The sequence below is a fragment of the Choloepus didactylus genome, chromosome 19 (genome assembly GCF_015220235.1).
Source record: "Choloepus didactylus isolate mChoDid1 chromosome 19, mChoDid1.pri, whole genome shotgun sequence".
Classification (NCBI taxonomy): domain Eukaryota; kingdom Metazoa; phylum Chordata; class Mammalia; order Pilosa; family Megalonychidae; genus Choloepus; species Choloepus didactylus.
Genome location: NC_051325.1, coordinates 8,088,328 through 8,111,085, shown reverse-complemented (window position 1 = coordinate 8,111,085; position 22,758 = coordinate 8,088,328). Strand labels below are relative to the sequence as shown.

Here is a 22,758-nt window from a genome sequence, read left to right as displayed (position 1 = left end):
TGAGAGAAATACCCTGGGAGAACTGGCAAGAATGCACAGAGGCTGAGAGAGAGAATCTAAGAGAGACAGAAACCCAGAGACATTTTGGAGACAGCTATTTTAATAAACCAGAACCCAGAAGCAAAGGACCAGCAGACACCAGCCATGAGCCTTCCCAGCTGACACAGGTGTTCTGGATGCCGTTGGCCTTTCCTCAGTGAAAGTATCCTCTTGCTAGTGCCTTAGTTTGAACACTTTTATGGCCTTAGAACTGTAAATTTGTAACCTAATAAATTTCCTTTATGAAAGCCAATCCATTTCTGATATTTTACATAATGGCAGCATTTGCAAGCCAGAACAGTTGGCCATCTCTTTATTTTACTTTAGATTTAATTTAATTTATTTGCATTTAGATCACTTACATTTGACACAATTATTTATATGATTGAATTTGGGTTGATCATGTTATTATTTGTTTCTGTTTGTTCCCTCTGTTTCCATTCTGCTGATTCCATTTCCTCTCTTCTTTTGGGTTATTTGATCTTTTTTTTTGGTATTCCATTTCAATTTATCTATTGTGTTTTTGCTTATATATTTTTGTGTAGATTTTTATTGTTCTAAGGATTATAATGTATACATTTCTAACTTTAAAAGATAACAGAGAATCACTATTTCACTATGTCAAGTGAAATGTAGAAATCATCATATGATTATAATATATATGTTTCTAAGCTTTAAAATATAACTTAGAGGGGTGATGTCATCAACATAGCAACATAAACAGCTACTGACCTCCCCAGATATTCAGTGAAAAAGGGGAATAATTCTGACTTGTACAAATCTCTGGAGGAGGGGACAGACTGGAGAAGGACCCTAAAAATGCCAAATTGAAGAAAAAGAAAAATATCAGTGTGAGGAACCAGGGCCAGGGGCCCAGCCTCCTCCTCCATTACTGAGATATGTGCAGCCACCTACATGACCAGGCAACAGGTCTCTCTCCACAATGGTGGGAAAGCATTAAAACGTCCCTCCCCTAATCACTGTTAGTTACCAAATCTTGGGAGACCTTGTGCAACCGAATATCGTGAGAAACTCCATTGTCACCAACCTTGATAAGCTTCCCCAACTTGGCACGCCTCTCTCTTTGCAGAATGGCACAATGTTGACTTCACTCTCCTGACCCACTGCAATCAGGAAATTCATCTTCTGTTTTGTAAGTCTCTAATTCAACTCAGGCATAACTCCATGCCAAGCATGTTCTTTGGTCTTGGGGCTAATCGGGTTGGAACGATCAGGTAGGAAAACTTCATTCCAGACTGGCTGATCCTTTCCCCTCCCCCTCACTTGGTCTTGCACAGCATGGAAGGAGCTATAAAATCTCTCACAGCAGTGAGACAGATCACTACCATTTGAAGACCCCAGGGGGATAGGGGAGGACATTTCAAGGCCCAGATCTGTGAGGGATGGAGAGTGTGAGACAATGCAGGCAGAGACTGTTTCCAGCCCTGTGTCTGGAAGCCCTTCCCCACCCTTGAAGGAAACAGTAGCTGGTGGCCTGGACCTTGCATGGGAATGACTGAAAACTGTGGCACCTGGGAGGGATCCTCTACCATAGGTGGAGTGGGGAACATAACCACATATTGAGTCAGATTTTGCCTGGCAAAGTGAGGGCACAAGAACCCCACAGCTTCATCCCTGCACAGTCAGATGGGGGCTCCAGGAGGTAATTCAACCCTGCTCAGTCCAGGCTGTAAGAGGTAATTCAGTCCTGCCCAATCAGATACAGCTGGGACCACAGGAGAAAATTCAGCCCTGTCCAGTTAGATGCAGCCTCAGATCCAGAAGGTAAACACCTTCTAATGACAATTAAGTCACTGAATATTGCCATACGCTGGGAAGACTGGAAAGTGCAAGGGAATTTCAGGACTTCTCAGAAACTCTCTGGACCCTATCCCAGGTCCACTGGAGCTGGTCTACACACGTGCATGGGAACCCAGCCCTGATTAAGCTGAGAAATACAGACAATGCAATGGTTAAAGCAGTGCTCTAAAACAAATCCAGGGCTTGCTGGCCAGCAAAAAGCAGAGCTCCACTGAGAGCCAGCAGACGTGTTTTACCCCCATGCAGAGACCTTGTTGTGGTGCCCAGTGCCTACCCCCCAAAGGCAGGTTGCCATGGGCACCTGTTTTTTGGGGGAGACTGGGGGGCAGAGCTAATCTGGCAACTGGCTGGTAAGAGAGACAAAGAAGAGATAGAGATCAAGACCAACCAATAAGAAACCCCTAGGCAAAAGAGAAAATGACATCCAGAATAAACTAATCAAGTAAATCAGATTCCTAGACAGCAAAAACTCATGAGTCATACTAGGAAGCATGAAGATATGGACCAGTCAAAGGAACAAACTAACACTTCAACTGAGACACAGGAGTTGAAGCAACTAATTAAAGATGTTCAAACAAATCATCTAAATCAAATAAATGAGTTGAAAGAAAATGTGGCAAAGAGATGAAGGATATAAAGAAGACACAGGGGAAGATGGCAGAATAAGTGAGGTGGAGCAAACTTCTCCTCCATGAAAGAAACCATAGAAGTTCCAGAGGATGCCCAGGACAGTGGTTTCAGTGTCTACAATGTGTGGTGGGAACATAGATGAAAAGCAGAGAAACTGTCTCAAAGGATGGGGTGAGTTTATTCAGCTGGGACCACCGCTGGGGGCTGACAGTGGTGAGCTGGCCGATGAGCAGGGGAGTGGGCAGCTCTCTACTCCCATGAACCCATTTCAGCAATTAGCTGGAAGATAATCCCCCACAGCCCAAGGCTGAGAGGTCCCATGAGGGTAACCAGGATGTAGTGGACCAGTGTTGACCACATTTACTCTCCCTCCATGGAAATCCTTGGTGTGCATGGGCAAGAGGCAGGGATAGGTGAGGCCACCAACTGGAAGCAACAGGCACCCCTTCCACACCCCAGAGGCTCATAGGCACACAGCAGGCAGGGAACAGGGCACGTTTGATCTGGAGGGTGAGATGTGCATACCCACAGACCAGGAGTGATCCACTCGGAGGCCCAGGAATCACCAGACCCTTGGTGCCCTTATGCAGACTCCCTGCCAAACTGCACAGGGCCCACACTGCACACCTAGAGGTGGCAGTCCCCAGGGCACACAGAGAAATGGTGCACTGATTGGATTTCCACCAAGTTTGGACACTGCCCAGTGCACAGGTGAAGTTGGGGAAAAACTGGCTTGATGGTGAGTGGTGGCCCAAGAGGGCCATCTGCTGAGAAGACAGGGAAAGTATACTCCAGCAAGCTGTGGCTCTGCCCCCCCCCCAAAAAAATGCCCCAAAGCCAGCAGAAAACTATAAACAAATGAAGAAACAAGAAGACGTGGTCAAGCCAAATGACCAATTTAAAAAGCCAGAGGAGACACAGAACTTGGAGCAATTAATCAAAGAAGTACATATAAATCTCAAAAACAACTTAAATGAATTGGCTAAAGACATAAAGGACATCAAGAAGACTCTAGAAGAGCAGAAGGAAGAATTTGAAAGAGTAAATAAAAAAACAGCAGGTCTTATGGAAATAAAAGATAGTGTTGATAAAATTAAAAATATACTAGAGAAACAAAACAGTGGATTTGAAGAGACAGAAGAAAGAATAAGTGGACTAGAGAACAGAGCAATTGAATGAAAATGCACAAAAGAAGAAATGGTGAAAAAATAAAAAAAAATGAAATGAATCTCAGGGAAATGATGGACAACATGAAGTGTATAGATATAAGAATCATTGGTGTCCCAGAAGAAGAAGAGTAAAGGGTTAGGAAGAGTGTTTGAAGACATCATTGGGGAAAACTTCCCAACCCTTCTAAATGACACAAATATGCAAATAAACTTGTCCAATGAACTTCAAATAGAATAAATCCAAATAAACACACTCTGAGACATATACTAAACAGATTGTCAATTGCTGAAGAAAAGGAGAAAGTCCTGAAAGCAGGAAGAGAGAAGAGATTGACCACATACAAAGGAGACCACATAAGACTAAGTACTGACTACTCAGTGGGCACCAAGGAGGTGAGAAGGCAGTTGCATGACATATTTAAGATACTGAGAGAGAAAAATTGCCAGCCAAGAATTCTTTATCCACCAATGCTATCCTTTAGAATTGAGGGGGAGTTTAAAAGTTCCACAGACAAAAAAATGCTGAGAGAATTTGTTAACAAGAGATCTGCCTGCAAGAAATATTAAAGGGAGTTATATTGGCTGAGAAAAAGGAAAGTAGAGAGAGGTCTGGAGAAGGGCACAGAATTGAAGAGTATTAGTAAGGGTAACTTAAAGGAAAAAAACAAAAAGAAAGAAAAGGGGAAAAACATAGATCTGATAAATAAAAACCAAAGATAAGATGGTTGGTTCAAGAACTGCTTTCACAGTAATAACATTGGGTGTGAATGGATTAAATTCCCCAATTAAAAGATACATATTGACAGAATGGATTAAAAAGTATGATCCATCAATATGCTGTTTACAAGAGACTCATCTTAGAATCAGTGACACAAAGAGATTGAAAGTGAAAGGATGGGAAAAAATGTTCCATGCAAGCTTCTGCCAACAAAACAAAACAAAACAAAACAAAGCAAAAAACAGGGGGTAGTAAAACTAATATCAGAAAAACTGGAATTTAAATGCAAAGATGTCATAAGGGACAAAGAAGGACACTATATATTAATAAAAAGGAAAATTCACCAAGAAGAAATAACAATCATAAATGTTTATGCACCCAATCAAGGAGCCAGAGTGCATGAGACAAACACTGGCTAAACTGAAGGGAGCAATAGACTTTTCTATGATAATAATAGGAGACTTCAATACACCACTCTCTTCTATAGATAGAACAACTAGACAAAGGACCAAGTAGGAAAAGGAGAACCTAAACAATGTGATAAATGAATTGGATTTAACAGACATATATAGATTGTTACATCCCAAATTACATGGGTATACATTCTTCTCTAGCACTCATGGAATGTTCTCCAGGATAGATCATATCCTGGGGCACAAAACAAGCCTTAATAAATTAAAAAGATTGAAATTAATCAAAGCACATTCTCTGGCCATAATTAGAAATTGATAACCCCCAAGAAACAGAATATTCACAAATATGTAGAGGTTAAAGAATACACTCCTAAACAATCAGTGGGACAAAGGAGAAATTGCAAGCAAAATTGGTAAATATCTAGAGATGAGTGAAAATGAGAACACAACATATAAAAACCTATGGGATGCAGTGAAGGCAGTGCCAAGGGGGAAATTTATAGCTCCAAATGTATACATTAAAAAGGAAGAAAGAACTAAAATCAAAGATGTAACTGAACTTCTAAAGGAGCTACAGAATGATCAACAAACTAACCCTAAAGCAAGAAGAAAAGAAATAACAAGGATTAAAGCAGAAATAAATGATATTAAAAAAACAATAGAAAGAATAAATAAAACCAAAAGTTGAGCTAGGCTGATGAAGTTAAAAAGACAGAAGACACAAATAAACAAAATCAGAAATGAGAGGGGGAACATTACTGTGGATCCAAAGGAAATTTTAAAAATCATAAGAAGATACTATGAACTACTGTATGCCAAGAAACTACACAATTCAGAGGAAATGGATAATTTCCTGGAAGCACATGAACAGCCTAGACTGACCCAAGAAGAAATAAAAGACCTCAACAACCCAATCACAAGTAAAGAGATCCAATCAGTCATCAAAATCTTCCTACAAATAAAAGCCCCTGGCCAGAGATGGCTTTACAGGGGAATTTTACCAAACTTTCCAAAAAGAACTGACACCCTTCCCACTCAAACTCTTTCACTGAAGAAAAAGGAACACTACCTAACTCATTTTTTGAAGCTAACTTCACCCTAATACCAAAAGCAGAAAAGAAGCAAGGAAAAAGGAAAACTACAGGCCAATCTCCCTAATGAATATAGATACAAAAGTTCTAAAAAAAATTTGCAAATTGAATTCAAAGACACATTAAAATAGTAATACACTATGACCCAGTGGGATTAATTCCAGGCATGCAAGGGTGGTTCAACATAAGAAAATCAATCAATGTAATACAGCACATTAACAAATTGAAAGGGAAAAAATGAAATGATCATCTCAATAGATGCTGAAAAAGCATTTGACAAAATCTGGTATCATTTTTGATAAAATGCCTTCAAAAGGTAGGAATTGAAGGAAACTTCCTCAATATGATAAAGGGCATAAATGAAAAACCCACAGCCAGCATAGTACTCAATGGTGACAGATGAAAGCTTTCTCCCTAAGTTTGGGAACAAGACAAGGATGCCCACTGTCACCACTATTATTCAGCATTGTGCTACAAGTTCTATCCAGAGCAATCTGGCAAGACGAAAAAATAAAAGGCATCCAAATTGGAAAGGAAGAAGTAAAACTGTCATTATTTGCAGATGATGTGCTCTTATATTTGGAAATTCCTGAGTAATCAATGACAAAGCTACTTGAGCTAAAAAACAAATTCAGCAAAGTGGCAGGATACAAGATTAATGTGCATAAGTCAGTAATGTTCGTATACACTAGAAATGACCTAATCAAAGAGATGCTCAAGAAAATATTCCATTCACAATAGCAACTAAAAAAATCAAGTACTTAGGAATAAATGTATCCAAGGATGTAAAAGACCTCTACACAGAAAATTGCAAAACTCTACTAAAAGAAATTGAAGGGGACCTAATAGGTGGAAAGATATTCTGTGTTCATGGATAGGAACACTAAACATCATCAAGATGTCTAGTCTACCCAAACTGATCTACAGATTCAATGCAATTCCAATAAAAAATTCCAACAACCTACTTTGCAGACTTGAAAAAGTTAGTTATCAGATTTATTTGGAAGGGAAAGGGGCTTTGAATTGCCAAAAACATTCTAAAAAGAAGACTGAAGTGGAAGGACTTACATTTCCTTAGTCTGAAGCCTACTATAAAGCCACAGTGGTCAAAAGAGCATGGTACTGGCACAAAGATAAATATATTGATCAACAGAATCAAATAGAGAGTTCAGAAACAGACCCCCAGATGTATGGTTGACTGATTCTTGATAAGGTCCCCAGATCCACTGAACTGGGACAGAATAGCCTCTTCAACAAATTGGGCTGGGGGAACTGGATATCCATATCAAAAAGAATGAAAGAGGACACCTACCTCACACTCTATACAAAAATTAACTCAAAGTGGATCAAAGACCACTATATAAGAGACAGTACCATAAAACTCCTAGAAGATAATGTAGGGAAACATCTTTAAGACCTAGTATTAGGATGTAGCTTCTTAGACTTTACACCCAAAGTAGAAGCAACAAAAGAAAAAATAGATTAATGGATACTTCTCAAAATCAAAAGCTTCTGTGCCTCAAAGGAATTTATCAAAATGGTGAAGAGGCAGCCAACTGAATGGGAGAAAACATTTGGAAACCATGTATCTGATAAGAGACTGATATCCAGCTTATATAAAGAAGTCCTACAACTCAACAGCAATTGTACAAACATCCCTGTTATAAAAAAGGCAAAAGATATGAAGACATAGTTTGCTGGAGAGGAAATACAAATGGCTAAAAAAACACATGAAAAAATGTTGATCTTCACTAGCTATTAGGGAAATGCAAATCAAATCCACAATGAGATACCATCTCACACTAATAAGAATGGCTGCCATTAAACAAACAGGAAACTACAAATGCTGGAGAGAATGTGGACAAATTGAAACTCTTATTCATTGCTGGTGGGAATGTATAATGGTAAAGCTGCTGTGTAAGACAGTTTCACAGTTCCTCAGAAAATTAGATATCAAGTTACCCTGCCATCCTGCAAATTCACTTCTCGGTATATACCCAGAAGGTCTGAAAGCAGTGACATGAACAGACATTTGCACACCAATGTACATAGTGGCATTGTTCACAATTGCCAATAGGTGAAAATAACCCAAATGTCCTTCAACAAACAAGTGGATAAAGAAAATGTAGTCCATACATAAGAAGGAAAAAGATCCTGAAACATATGACAATATGGATGAATCCTGAAGACATAATGCTGAGTGGAATAAGCCAGACACAAAAGTAGAGATATGTTATCACTCCCTGAACAATGTATAATCAGTGTCTTATAATGTAGAATATAGGGAAACTAGAGCTAGTCAGAAGCTAGTGAATGGGGAATAATTACTTAAGATGTACAGCCTTGTTAATCAGGATGAATGTAAAGGTATGGGAACGGACAGAGGTGATGAGTTTTTTAATATGATTATGAATATCAGTGCCACATGGAAGGCAAACATGATTGAAATGACTTGTTTAAAGAAATGTATTCCACAACTGCTTGTGTGATGTACTTCTAAGGTATGACACTGGTACAAAGAGTTAACAACAGAATGGTATATGGGAAAAACTACATATTGCATATTATAGACTATATTTAATAAGAATACTTTACCGGTATCACACTAATACTAGGGATATATAACTAGGGGCTGATAAGAGTTTTGGGGTGTTTTGGGTTATGATAATTGTTTAAAATTGAGAGTGATGGTGACTGTGCAACTAAGTGACGATAACATGAGACATTGTTTATCACGGACAGAATATATGTAATGTAAAATTAGGAACTCCCTACTTAACAAGACAAGCCCTTGATCTTGAGGCTTGCTCCAGTGAAACCTATGGCTGTAAAGGGGGAGCTGAGCTTACCTATGATTATGCCTGGGAGTCACCTCCAGAGAACCTCTTGTTGCTCAGATGTAGCTTTCTCTCTCTAAGCCCAACTCTGTAAATAAATTCATTACCTTCCCCCCACCCCCATGTCAGACATGACTCCAAGGGTTGTGAATCTCTCTGGTGATGTGGGATATGACTACCAGGAATGAGCCTGGCCCTAGCATCAAGGGATTGGGGATGCCTTTTTGACCAAAAAAGGGGAAAAGAAAGGTAACAAAACAAGGTTTCAGTGGTTAAGGGATTTCAAATAGAGCCAAGAGGCTATTCTGGAAGTTACTCTTATGCAAGCTCCAACCAGCTATTCCAAATGTCTACAGTATGCCAAGCCCTAGCCAATAGTAGTCCTGAAAATACTAAAGATTACCTAGGTCAATATCTGAGATTGTATAAAAGTTTCAATTACAGAGTTTACTTTTCAGAAACTTAAATACCCCAGATTGTTCCTATGCCAGATAAATCTCCAAACCCGGAGGAATAGCCTCTCCAAGGACATCAACTGAATGTATTCCCCTTCCTCACAAGGTGGACACCTCTTTTCAATATGAACAAGTTAAATTGGTCACTGCCTAGACATTCCTGAAGGTTGAGACAGTGATCAAATGAGAGAGAGGGGTAGCAACTGACAATATAGGATTTTAAAAGGATTACAAATACTGAATCTTTGTATAACTTTTTTTTTTTTTTAGTTTCTAGTGTACTAGAATAGCCAGAAGGAACTAACTGACAGGGTGGAACTGTAATATATAACATGTTTTCCTGTTTTCCTGTATATATGTTATATTTCACATTAAAAATGTAAAAAAAAAAAAAAAGAAGAAGAAGACACAGGGTGTCCATACAGAAAAACTGAAAAGCTTGAAAAAACAAAGGGCAGAATTTACATGAATGGAAGGCACAATAGAAGAGATGAAAAACACAATGGAGACTTACAACAGCAGACTTGAAGATGCAGAAGAAAGGATCAGTGAACTAGAGGACAAGACATCTGAAATCCCACACACAAAGGAACAGATAGGGAAAAGAATGGAAAAATAAGAGCAGGGTCTCAGAGTACTGAATGACAACATGAATCACATGTATATACATGTTATGGGTGTCCCAGAAGGAGAAGAGAAGGGAAAAGGGGCAGAAAGGATAATAGAGGAAATAATCAATGAAAATTTCCCAACTCCTATGAGCGATATAAAATTACAGGTCCATGAAGCAGAGCATAACCCAAACAAAATTGATCCAAATACACCTACTCCAAGACACTAATCAGATTGTCAATGTCAGAGACAAAGAAAGAATTCTGAAAGCAGAAAGAGAAAAGCAATTCATCACACACAAGGGAAGCTTGAGAAGAGTAAGTGTTGATTTCTCAGCAGAAACCATGGAAGTGAGAAGACAGTGGTATGATATATTCAAGATACTGAAAGAGAAACACTGCCAACCAAGAATTCTATATCCAGCAAAACTGTCCTTCAAAAATGAGGAAGAGTTTAAAATATTTACAGATAAATGGATATTACGGGCATTGTAAATAATAAAAGGGACAATCTGTCAAGAAGACATAGCACTCATAACTATGTATGCACCAAGCCAGAGTGCTCCAAAATACATGAGGCAAACACTGATAAAACTGAAGGGAGAAGAAGACACTTCTACATTAGTAGTAGGAGACTTCAATACACTACTCTCATCAATGGATAGAAGATCAAGACAGAAGATCAATTAGGAAACAGAGATTTTGAATAAAATGATACATGAACTAGACTCAACATTTATAGAAGAGCATCCAAGAACAGCAGGATATATTTTTCCTCAAGTGCTCATATTTCATTCTCCAGGATAGACTACATGGTGGCTCACAAAGCAAGTCTTGATAAATTTAAAATGTCCCCAAGGACCGTGGAGAGGCTGTGCAGCTTACCACCGAGTTATCCCCCAGGAGGCATGAGGGCGCTGGGCTATCTGTACATCAATGTCCCCAGCTGCTCTGGGGGGCTGGTCCCGATCTGTTGGCTTGTCCTGCACACAAGGGTAGAGCAAGCTCTGGCAGTCAGAGAAAGCTCTGAGGCAGAGACACTGGTGCTGGAGGACGGCAACTGCTAGTAACAGCCTCTGGGCTGTAACATGTCCCTGACAATGTTGGCTATGCATGGATACCAATAGATTCATTGAGTCTAAAAGTATCTGTGCCTTTTAAAGCTCTGATAGTGAAAGAGTATAAAACTGTCTAAGACTAAAAGAGTGAAAATCATCTCAGCCTGAAAAAGAAAAACCTGTTTAACTGGACTGAGACTGAGAGCACAAAAACAGCTACCGTGGCTGCAAAGTTGACAGGAAGATTGTTTCTCCAAGGCCAGGCAGCAGCCATAAAACACCACAATACCCCCATTTTGTGTGACCACTACTTTTTTTTTATCAGTGATGACCTGGGCTCTCTTTGCTACATGCATCTTGTTATAGGGGGTACCCTCACCTCAAGAGAGCACCAATCTCTACTTTATCCCTCTTCTTCTAATCTCCCCTCTGAGACAGCAGCCAGCCCAGGACACCCTCCTCAGAGCTGTTCAGCAGGAACCCACACCCTAAGAAACATGCCTTTTCTGCAGAGTGGCTTTCCACAGGGGTCCCAGGGCCCTTCTTTGTTGCCTGGGGGCAACAAACCCACCTGTTTTGACAGCAGGCTGGCCCCTGTGCTTGGATCAGGTTTCAACAGTAACTATTGCCAAATTCTTCCCTAATCTTTCACCCTTTTATGACCCTGCCAGAGTGCCAGTGTCCCCAGAACTTTACCACCACTGGGATATTGCCTAACTCTTTGGTTTTTGTCAGTTTAATGGGTGAAACATGGTACCCAGTTGTTTTCATTTGCATTTCTTTAACTGTGAATGGGGGAGTGGCATCTCAGACAGATTCTGGTCATTTTTCTTGCTTTTATCCTGCAAATTATTTGTTGGTATCCATTGTACATTAGACTTGCCCTTCCTCTCTTGCCTGGACCAAATTTCCATTTTTCTTTTTTTATCTCAGACAGAGTAAAATACCAGGAAACCAGAAGACAGAGCCTGGCTGGAAGGGTTTCCCACTCGCCTTATACCCTGCAAAAAAGCAGGCCAAGCATTAAGTCTTCACAGTAGCTCCATTGATAATGGCCCCAAACTGGAAATAGCCCTGGTGTCTTGGAACAGGAGAAAGCCAGGTGGAGCTCATGGGCTGGAGGAGCCCAGAGAGGAGTCTGAAGCCTGGGCAGAGGACTGCTCTCCGAGGGCCGAAGGTGGTGGCAGGGGCTCCAGTGTGGCTGTGCACACCTCGGCCACCAGTGGGCGCCCCTGAACACAGCTGCCACCCGGGACAGTTGGCAGGTGATCCTCAGGACCCAAGGAGGCAGCTGGGGGAGGGGCGAACTGGGCAAAGCATGGGAGGATTGGGACTTCCCGTGACGGGAAGCATCTGAGTGTCCCCACTGCTCCCAGATGAATGTAAGTGCTTTGGAGGCTTGGGAGGTGTTGGGGGAGAATGCAGGGTTTGGGGAAACAGACACTCTCCTAGCAGGAGCCTAAGCTGGGTAAGTAACTGAGGCAGCACCATGAACACAGGCTGCAGGAGTACTGAAGACTTTCCAGGATGTGGCAGCCCCTGGAATTTGGCCGAAGTGCATGGGGATGAGCAGGTGGGACCTACATGAGCCCAGATGGAGGGACTGAAGAGTCAGGCTGGGGCAGGATGGGGGGTAGTTTGGGGAAAAGGATTTTGTTAGTTCGTTCACTCATTCGAAGTGTTTTTGAGAACTGATTTCATGCTGGGCACTGGGATTCAGCCATGAACAAAACAAAGACCTCTTGGTGGCACTTATACCCCGGGGTCTTCCAGAGGCATTCAGAAGATGATCCAGTAACCAACTGGACAGAAAGGATGAGTGAGAATGAGTAACCAAAGCGTAACACTGTGAGTGCATGTGTGAGTGTGTGATTGTGTGAGAATGTGAGCATGCATGCATGTACAAGTAGGTATGCACATGGGTGTGTCAGCCCATGCATATGTGCATGTGTGTAAGTGTGGATGCATGTGCGAGTATGTGTGTGATTGTGTATGAAGGTGAGCGTGCATGTGTTGCATGTATGTGCATGGGGTGTGGGTGGGGGTGTGAGTGTGTTTGCCTGTGTGTACGTGTGTGTGTGTGTGTGTGCAGCCATGAACATGGCCACTCATTCATTCAAATTCAAGTACTATACCAGGTGTCAATGATGATGACGATGTTAATGATGACCATAGCTAACCTTTGTTAAACACCATTCTAAGCACTTTGCCTGAATTAATGTCATTTAATTATCACAACAACACAAGATAGGAATTACTATTATATCCATTCTATAGATGAGAAGACTGAGGCATATTGAATATAAGCAACCTGCCCACAGTTACCCAACTGGTGAATGGTGGAGCCAGGGTGCCACCCTGGACTCTGTCTTCACTGTACCTTGGGGCTTAGACTCAGGTGGCAGAGACAGACTGTAAAAGCAATGAAGGGAGGACACCCTTGCAGGCTTTGATGGACTTACACACGAGGCAATGTGAGGGCTCAGAGGAGCACATTTGCACCAACCAGGGCAGAGGGGAGGGTTAAGCAATCCAGAGAAAATTCCTGAAGGAGACAACCCTTGAGCAGAGTCCAGGAAGATGAGTAAGTGCTAACAAAGTGAAGAAAGGGAGGAGAGTATTCCTCAGAGGGGATGCACTGAGAGTGACCTGAAGGAAGGCATGTGGGAGATCTGGGCAGGGGGAAGTCTGGTGACCCTGGCCTGCTGATGATCTGGACCCCTGCAAACACAACCATATGTTGTTTGTTGCCGCTTTGAGAGAAGAGGGTGCAGGCTCTAGGGAGAGGTGAAGAGGGGGCCCTGGCTGAGAGCTCAACCCCTTCTTTGTGATCCCAAATATTCCACTTGGCCCCAGTTCTACAAAAGAAAATCCAACCAAACCAAAGACCCACAGGAAACTGGAGCTGCCTTCAAGGGGTTGGGGTCCTACCCTCTGAGAAAAGCATTGATAAGTATGAATTTCTCATCCACGCCCTAATTCAGTGACATGATGATTCTCCTGGTAGACGGGCATCCTGGGCAACCACCAGGCTAATCCCCCACTTTAACCCACACTGAGTCCAGGGAGCAGCCATTAGTTCTACTTGGCTCAAGTGAATAGCATCCGTGAGGGTGTGAAAGATGTTGGAACTAAACCAAGACTGTACTGAGCCTATCTGAACTGTACGAAACCATGAAGAGTTAGGAGGGGAAGGACCTTCTTCAATTACAAGTGGAGACCTTACAAAATGATTGGAGTTGAAGAATCGGCAAGGAATTTTAGAAACCAGACAGTTCAGCATCCTCAGCATGATTGTTGGTTCAAGATGACAGATTGGGGGCCAGAGAGCATCTTCCAGCAGAAACACTCAAAGCCTGAGGCCACAGACACCTTAGGCAAGCACAGGTAACCCTGAAGTTAATATTCTCTTCAAGATGGACCAGAAAGCGTTTCTGACAGCTGGGGGTTATGGTCTCTTATATTGCAAATCTCAGCAAATAAACCAACTCTGGGTGGAATTTGGAAAGCTGCTGCCATAAATAAGATCAACGGGCTCAAAATGATATCCAAAGATGCAGGTTCTTAGCAAGAATCCCATTGGTGTGCATTGTCCATGAAGAACCTGCAGCAGGGAAGGAGCTGAGAGAATGAATGGATGACAGGATGTGCTTGGAGACAATGAGACAATATCATTTTATATGGTAAATGAAAAACAATTCTTCGTTAGGTGATGACATGAAGAATATTTGCAATCAATTAGCTTACAAGGAACACTAGAGGTGATCAAGTGACCAAGACAGAAGGATGGGAGCAGGCAGCGTGGTTTTATGAGGAAGCAGCTATTTTATGGATTCTCTGCAAGGAAACACGGTATGCAAAAGAATTGTAGTTTGGGTGTTTTTGAAGTTTTGATTAAACAGCAAAGACAAGGTTTGGAGTCAAGAGAGTGAGAATTTTGACTCAAAGGTTGGCTAAAGCCATATTTAATGGGCACTTGGGGCCCAGAAAATAACTTTGAATATTAACAACAAGGATTGCCTTTTCTTGTAAATTTTTATTTTGAAGCAATAAAAGATTTTCAGAATTGCCTAGATAGTTCAAAAAGTTCCCATATGCAATTCTCCTGACTTACCATAAAGTTAATGTAATGCATGAAACACATTAAAATTAAGAACCTAGAATGTGTACCACACTATTTAAAATACATAATTTATTCTGATGTTTTCTGTTTTCCTTAGAGTGTATTTTTATATCCCACATTCCCATCCAGGACACTTATTTTATCTAGTAACCATGTCTCCTTAGCTTCTTCCTGTCTGTGGTAGTTCTTAGTCTTTCCTTATATTTAATGACTGACACTTTTAAAGAGTACAGGTAAGGAATTTTGTAGAATATCCTTCAGTTTGGGTTTGTCTGATATTGTCTCATGGTTAAACTGGGGAGGATTTGGGATGATGAATTCCACAGAAGTGAGATGACATTCTCTTAGCATCACATCATGGCATTCATGATATCAACATGATTTATCACTGGTGAGGTTGACCATGCTCACTACCTTGAGAAGTGGCTGATAGTTTCCTCCACTGTAAAGTAATAATTTTTCTTTCCATTCTCTATTCATTGGAAGCACTCAGTTCAGGCCAAACACACAGAAGAGAAATAAACTCTACTTGCTGGATGGAGGAATATCAGGAATTTGGGAATATATGTTAAAAACATGAAAGTCATTAACCAATATTTTGGAAAAGTACTTTGAGTCTATAGAAATATTCTGTTTCTGCCTAAATTTCTATCTATTATTTTAGCATCATCAGTGGATCTTGCCTGCAAAAATTATTATTATAGTGTTCTGATGTTATTTTCTTCAATCCTTCTATATTTAGAATTGTTACCTAGAATTTATCTGTAAAGTTTTGTCCCTCTACCATCATTTATTTATATATTTAATGAGTTACATTTCCCAAGTTGGACTGTGAGAGCTCTTCCAGGTTGTCTCCTGGGTCTCTGTAACATACCCCATTCTTTTCCCCCCAATTTTTATTTTCTAGACCTCTGAGATGCTTTATGTTTATCTTTTTTTTTTTTTAATCATTTTATTGAGATATATTCACATACCACGCAGTCATACAAAACAAATCGTACTTTCGATTGTTTACAGTACCATTACATAGTTGTACATTCATCACCTAAATCAATCCCTGACACCTTCATTAGCACACACACAAAAATAACAAGAATAATAATTAGAGTGAAAAAGAGCAATTGAAGTAAAAAAGAACACTGGGTACCTTTGTCTGTTTGTTTCCTTCCCCTATTTTTCTACTCATCCATCCATAAACTAGACAAAGTGGAGTGTGGTCCTTATGGCTTTCCCAATCCCATTGTCACCCCTCATAAGCTACATTTTTATACATCTGTCTTCGAGATTCATGGGTTCTGGGTTGTAGTTTGATACTTTCAGGTATCCACCACCAGCTACCCCAATTCTTTAGAACCTAAAAAGCGTTGTCTAAAGTGTGCGTAAGAGTGCCCACCAGAGTGACCTCTCGGCTCGTTTTGGAATCTCTCTGCCACTGAAGCTTATTTCATTTCCTTTCACATCCCCCTTTTGGTCAAGAAGATGTTCTCCGTCCCACGAAGCCGGGTCTACATTCCTCCCCGGGAGTCATATTCCACGTTGCCAGGGAGATTCACTCCCCTGGGTGTCTGATCCCACGTAGGGGGGAGGGCAGTGATTTCACCTTTCAAGTTGGCTTAGCCAGAGAGAGAGGGCCACATCTGAGCAACAAAGAGGCATTCAGGAGGAGACTCTTAGGCACAAATATAGGGAGGCCTAGCCTCTCCTTTGCAGCAACCGTCTTCCCAAGGGTAAAACTTATGGTAGAGGGCTCAACCCATCAAACCACCAGTCCCCTATGTCTGTGGTCATGTTAGCAACCATGGAGGTGGGGTAGGCGAATACCCCTGCATTCTCCACAGGCTCCTCAAGGGGGCACTACATCATTTTTTTTTCCTTGTTTTTCTTTCTTTCTTTTTTTTTTTTTTAACTTTCCTTTCTTTTTTAAATCAACTGTATGAAAAAAAAAGTTAAAAAGAAAACAAACATACAATAAAAGAACATTTCAAAGAGACCATAACACGGGAGTAAGAAAAAGACAACTAACCTAAGATAACTGCTTAACTTCCAACATGTTCCTACTTTACCCCAAGAAAGTTACATAATATAGCAACCTTTCTGTGAACTTGTTCCTACTATATCCATCAGAAATTAACAGACCATAGTCATTTCTGGGCATCCCCAGAACGTTAAAAAGCTTATCTGTTCTTCTTGGATTATTGTTCCCCCTTCCTTAATTACTCTCTACTGCTAGTTCCCCTACATTCTACATTATAAACCATTTGTTTTACATTTTTCAAAGTTCACATTAGTGGTAGCATATAATATTTCTCTTTTTGTGCCTGGCTTATTTCACTCAGCATTATGTCTTCAAGGTTCATCCATGTTGTCATATGTTTCACGAGATTCTTCCTTCTTACTGACGCGTAGTATTCCATCGTGTGTATATACCACATTTTATTTATCCACTCATCTGTTGAAGGACATTTGGGTTGTTTCCATCTCTTGGCAATTGTGAATAATGCTGCTATGAACATTGGCGTGCAGATATCTGTTCGTGTCACTGCTTTCCGATCTTCCGGGTATATACCGAGAAGTGCAATCGCCGGATCGAATGGTAGCTCTATATCTAGTTTTCTAATGAACTGCCAGACTGACTTCCAGAGTGGCTGAACCATTATACAGTCCCACCAGCAGTGAATAAGAGTTCCAATTTCTCCACATCCCCTCCAGCATTTGTTGTTTCCTGTTTGTTTAATGGCAGCCATTCTAACCGGTGTTAGATGGTATCTCATTGTGGTCTTAATTTGCATCTCTCTAATAGCTAGTGAAGCTGAACATTTTTTCATGTGTTTCTTGGCCATTTGTATTTCCTCTTCAGACAACTGTCTTTTCATATCTTTTGCCCATTGTATAATTGGGCTGTCTGTACTATTGTCATTGAGTTGTAGGATTTCTTTGTATATGCAAGATATCAGTCTTTTGTCAGATACATGGTTTCCAAAAATTTTTTCCCATTGAGTTGGCTGCCTCTTTACCTTTTTGAGAAATTCCTTTGAGGTGCAGAAACTTCTAAGCTTGAGGAGTTCCCATTTATCTGTTTTCTCTTTTGTTGCTTGTGCTTTTGGTGTAAAGTCTAGGAAGTGGCCACCTAATACAAGGTCTTGAAGATGTTTTCCTACATTATCTTCTAGGAGTTTTATGGTACTTTCTTTTATATTGAGATCTTTGGTCCATTTTGAGTTAATTTTTGTGTAGGGGGTGAGGTAGGGGTCCTCTTTCATTCTTTTGGATATGGATATCCAACTCTCCCAGCCCCATTTGTTGAAAAGACCATTATGGCTCAGTTCAGTGACTTTGGGGGCCTTATCAAAGATCAGTCGGCCATAGATCTGAGGGTCTATCTCTGAATTCTCAATTCGATTCCATTGATCTATATGTCTATCTTTGTGCCAGTACCATGCTGTTTTGGCAACTGTGGCTTTATAATAAGCTTCAAAGTCAGGGAGTGTAAGTCCTCCCACTTCGTTTTTCTTTTTTAGAGTGTCTTTAGCAATTCGAGGCATCTTCCCTTTCCAAATAAATTTGATAACTAGCTTTTCCAAGTCTGCAAAGTAGGTTGTTGGAATTTTGATTGGGATTGCATTGAATCTGTAGATGAGTTTGGGTAGAATTGACATCTTAATGACATTTAGCCTTCCTATCCATGAACATGGAATATTTTTCCATCTTTTAAGGTCCCCTTCTATTTCTTTTAGTAGAGTTACGTAGTTTTCTTTGTACAGGTCTTTTACATCTTTGATTAAGTTTATTCCTCGGTACTTGATTTTTTTAGTTGCTATTGAAAATGGTATCTTTTTCTTGAGTGTCTCTTCAGTTTGTTCATTTCTAGCATATAGAAACATTACTGACTTATGTGCATTAATCTTGTATCCCGCTACTTTGCTAAATTTGTTTATTAGCTCTAGTAGCTGTATCGTCGATTTCTCAGGGTTTTCTAGATATAAGATCATATCGTCTGCAAACAATGACAGTTTTACTTCTTCTTTTCCAATTTGGATGCCTTTTATTTCTTTGTCTTGCCGGATTGCCCTGGCTAGCACTTCCAGCACAATGTTGAATAACAGTGGTGACAGCCGGCATCCTTGTCTTGTTCCTGATCTTAGAGGGAAGGCTTTCAGTCTCTCACCATTGAGTACTATGCTGGCTGTGGGTTTTTCATATATGCTCTTTATCATGTTGAGGAAGTTTCCTTCAATTCCTACCTTTTGAAGTGTTTTTATCAAAAACGGATGTTGGATTTTGTCAAATGCTTTTTCAGCATCTATTGAGATGATCAATTGATTTTTCCCTTTCGAGTTTTTAATGTGTTGTAATACATTGATTGTTTTTCTTATGTTGAACCATCCTTGCATGCCTGGAATGAACCCCACTTGGTCATGGTGTATGATTTTTTTAATGTGTCTTTGGATTCGAATTGCAAGTATTTTGTTGAGGATTTTTGCATCTATATTCATTAGGGAGATTGGCCGGTAGTTTTCCTTTTTTGTAGCATCTTTGCCTGGTTTTGGTATTAGATTGATGTTAGCTTCATAAAATGAGTTAGGTTGTGTTCCGTTTTCTTCAATGTTTTGAAAGGGTTTGAGTAAGATTGGTGTCAGTTCTTTCTGGAAAGTTTGGTAGAATTCCCCTGTGAAGCCATCTGGCCCTGGGCATTTATTTGTGGGAAGATTTATGATGACTGATTGGATCTCTTTGCTTGTGATGGGTTGATTGAGTTCTTCTATTTCTTCTTTGGTCAGTCTAGGTTGTTCATATGTTTCCAGAAAATTGTCCATTTCTTCTACATTGTCCAGTTTATTGCCATACAGTTGTTCATAATATCCTCTTATACTTTTTTTAATTCTTCAGGATCTGCAGTTATGTCACCTTTTTCATTCATTATTTTGTTTATATGGGTCTTCTCTCTTTTTGATTTTGTCAGTCTAGCTAGGGGCTTGTCAATCTTGTTGATCTTCTCAAAGAACCAACTTTTGGTGATATTTATCCTCTCTATTGTTTTTTTGTTCTCTATGTCATTTATTTCTGCTTTAATCCTTGTTATTTCTTTTCTTGTACTTGGTTTAGGATTGGTTTGCTGTTCATTTTCTAGCTTCTTCAGTTGATCCATTAGTTCTTTGATTTTGGCTCTTTCTTCCTTTTTAATATATGCGTTTAGTGCTATAAATTTCCCCCTTAGCACTGCTTTTGCTGCATCCCATAGGTTTTGGTATGTTGTGTTCTCATTTTTGTTCGTCTCTATATATTTAGCAATTTCTCTTGCTATTTCTTCTTTAACCCACTGATTGTTTAGGAGTGTGTTGTTTAACCTCCAGGTATTTGTGAATTTTCTAAGTCTCTGATGGTTATTGACTTGTAATTGTATTCCATTGTGGTCAGAGAATGTGCTTTGAATAATTTCAATCTTTTTAAATTTATTGAGGCTTGTTTTATGTCCCAGCATATGATCTATTCTGGAGAAAGTTCCGTGAGCACTAGAAAAGTATGTGTATCCTGGTGATTTGGGATGTAATGTCCTGTATATGTCTGTTAAATCAAATTCATTTATCAGATTGTTTAGGTTTTCAATTTCCTTATTGGTCTTCTGTCTGGTTGATCTACCTATAGGAGAGAGTGATGTGTTGAAGTCTCCCGCAATTATTGTGGAAACATCAATTGCTTCCTTTAGTTTTGCCAGTGTTTCATGTATTTTGTGGCACCTTGATTGGGTGCATAGACATTTACGATTGTTATTTCTTCTTGCTGAATTGCCCCTTTTATTAGTATGTAGTGGCCTTCTTTGTCTCTCAAAACATCCCTGCATTTGAAGTCTATTTTATCTGAGATTAATATTGCTACACCTGCTTTCTTTTGGCTGTAGCTTGCATGAAATATTTTTTTCCATCCTTTCACTTTCAGTTTCTTTGTGTCCCTATGTCTAAGATGAGTCTCTTGTATGCAACATATTGATGGTTCATTTTTTTTGATCCATTCTGCGAATCTATATCTTTTAATTGGGGAGTTTAATCCATTTACATTCAACGTTATAACCGTGAAGGCATTTCTTGAATCGGCCATCTTATCCTTTGGTTTATGTTTGCCATATTTTTCCCCTCTCTCTATTAATATCCTTTATTGTACCCATACCGAATCTCTTTAGTACTGAACCTTTCTCCAAGTCTCTCTGTCCTGTCTTTGTTTCTCTGTCTGTAGGGCTCCCTTTAGTATCTCCAGTAGGGCAGGTCTCTTGTTAGCAAATTCTCTCAGCATTTGTTTGTCTGTGAAAAATTTAAGCTCTCCCTCAAATTTGAAGGAGAGCTTTGCTGGATAAAGTATTCTTGGCTGGAAATTTTTCTCACTCAGAATTTTAAATATATCGTGCCACTGCCTTCTTGCCTCCATGGTGGCTGCTGAGTAGTCACTACTTAGTCTTATGCTGTTTCCTTTGTATGTGGTGAATTGCTTTTCTCTTGCTGCTTTCAGAACTTGCTCCTTCTCTTCTGTGTTTGACAGTGTGATCAGTATATGTCTTGGAGTGGGTTTATTTGGATTTATTCTATTTGGAGTTCGCTGAGCATTTATGATTTGTGTATTTATGTTGTTTAGAAGATTTGGGAAGTTTTCCCCAACAATTTCTTTGAATACTCTTCCTAGACCTTTACCCTTTTCTTCCCCTTCTGGGACACCAATGAGTCTTATATTTGGACGTTTCATATTATCTATCATATCCCTGAGGTCCATTTCGATTTTTTCAATTTTTTTCCCCATTCTTTCTTTTATGCTTTCATTTTCCATTCTGTCATCTTCCAGGTCACTGATTCGTTGTTCAACTTCCTCTAGTCTTGTACTATGAGTGTCCAGAATCTTTTTAATTTGGTCAACAGTTTCTTTAATTTCCATAAGATCATCCATTTTTTTATTTAGTCTTGCAATGTCTTCTTTATGCTCTTCTAGGGTCTTCTTGATTTCCTTCATATCCCGTACTATGGTCTCATTGTTCATCTTTAGTTCTTTGAATAGCTGCTCTAGGTGCTGTGTCTCTTTTGGTCTTTTGATTTGGGTGCTTGGGCTTGGGTTATCCATATCGTCTGGTTTTTTCATATGCTTTATAATTTTCTGTTGTTTTTGGCCTCGTGGCATTTGCTGAACTTGATAGGGTTCTTTTAGGGTTTGTAGACCTATTGAAGTCCTTATCTCTAATTTATCAGATCTACAGCTTCGTGGAGTACACTTTCTCTAACTAACCAGCAGGTGGCGTCCACGTGCCACCTGTTCTCCACAAGCCAGTTCTCCCCTGCTTAGCCTTTTTGGTGAGTGGGGGAGTGAGTCTTGTGGGGCCCAATTGGTGTACCAAGCTTGCGTGTGTAGTTGGTGTTGCCTGCCCTGTATATGGGGCATGTTTCTGGGCAGTCGGGGAGGGGGGGGCGGCCCTAACAATCAAATCTCCCTGGTGATCCTAGAGTTTTAAAGCTGGTGCAATAGTCTAATCCTTCAGTTCAGTCCTGCCACAGTTTGTCTCTGCCACTGACCCACAAGTCCTTGGTATTGGCGTATGGCTCCTGAGACTTGCAAGTGGGCCCCTCTTCCAGGCTGTGCACCCCGGGTCCTCCGTTGAGGGGTGACTGTGCTATGTCACAGGTGAGTGCCGTCCCCTCAGGGCAGTTCTGGGCTGCTGGGCTGTGTAGGGAGGCTCCCAGTCTGCTGAAATGATGGCTGAATGGGGCTTTGTTAATTCACACTGCTCCACCTTCCCAACTCTGGGACAATCAGCTGAGGTT

General features: G+C 40.4%; 1 long non-coding RNA gene across 1 annotated transcript; it reads left to right on the top strand.

Moving 5' to 3' along the window:
- The first annotated feature begins 128 nt into the window (after positions 1-128).
- On the top strand, positions 129-12,457 carry LOC119515444. The gene is made up of 3 exons (XR_005213048.1): positions 129-167; positions 1,130-1,192; positions 11,776-12,457. It is a non-coding gene; the product is annotated as an uncharacterized LOC119515444 (long non-coding RNA).
- Positions 12,458-22,758: the final 10,301 nt, after the last annotated feature.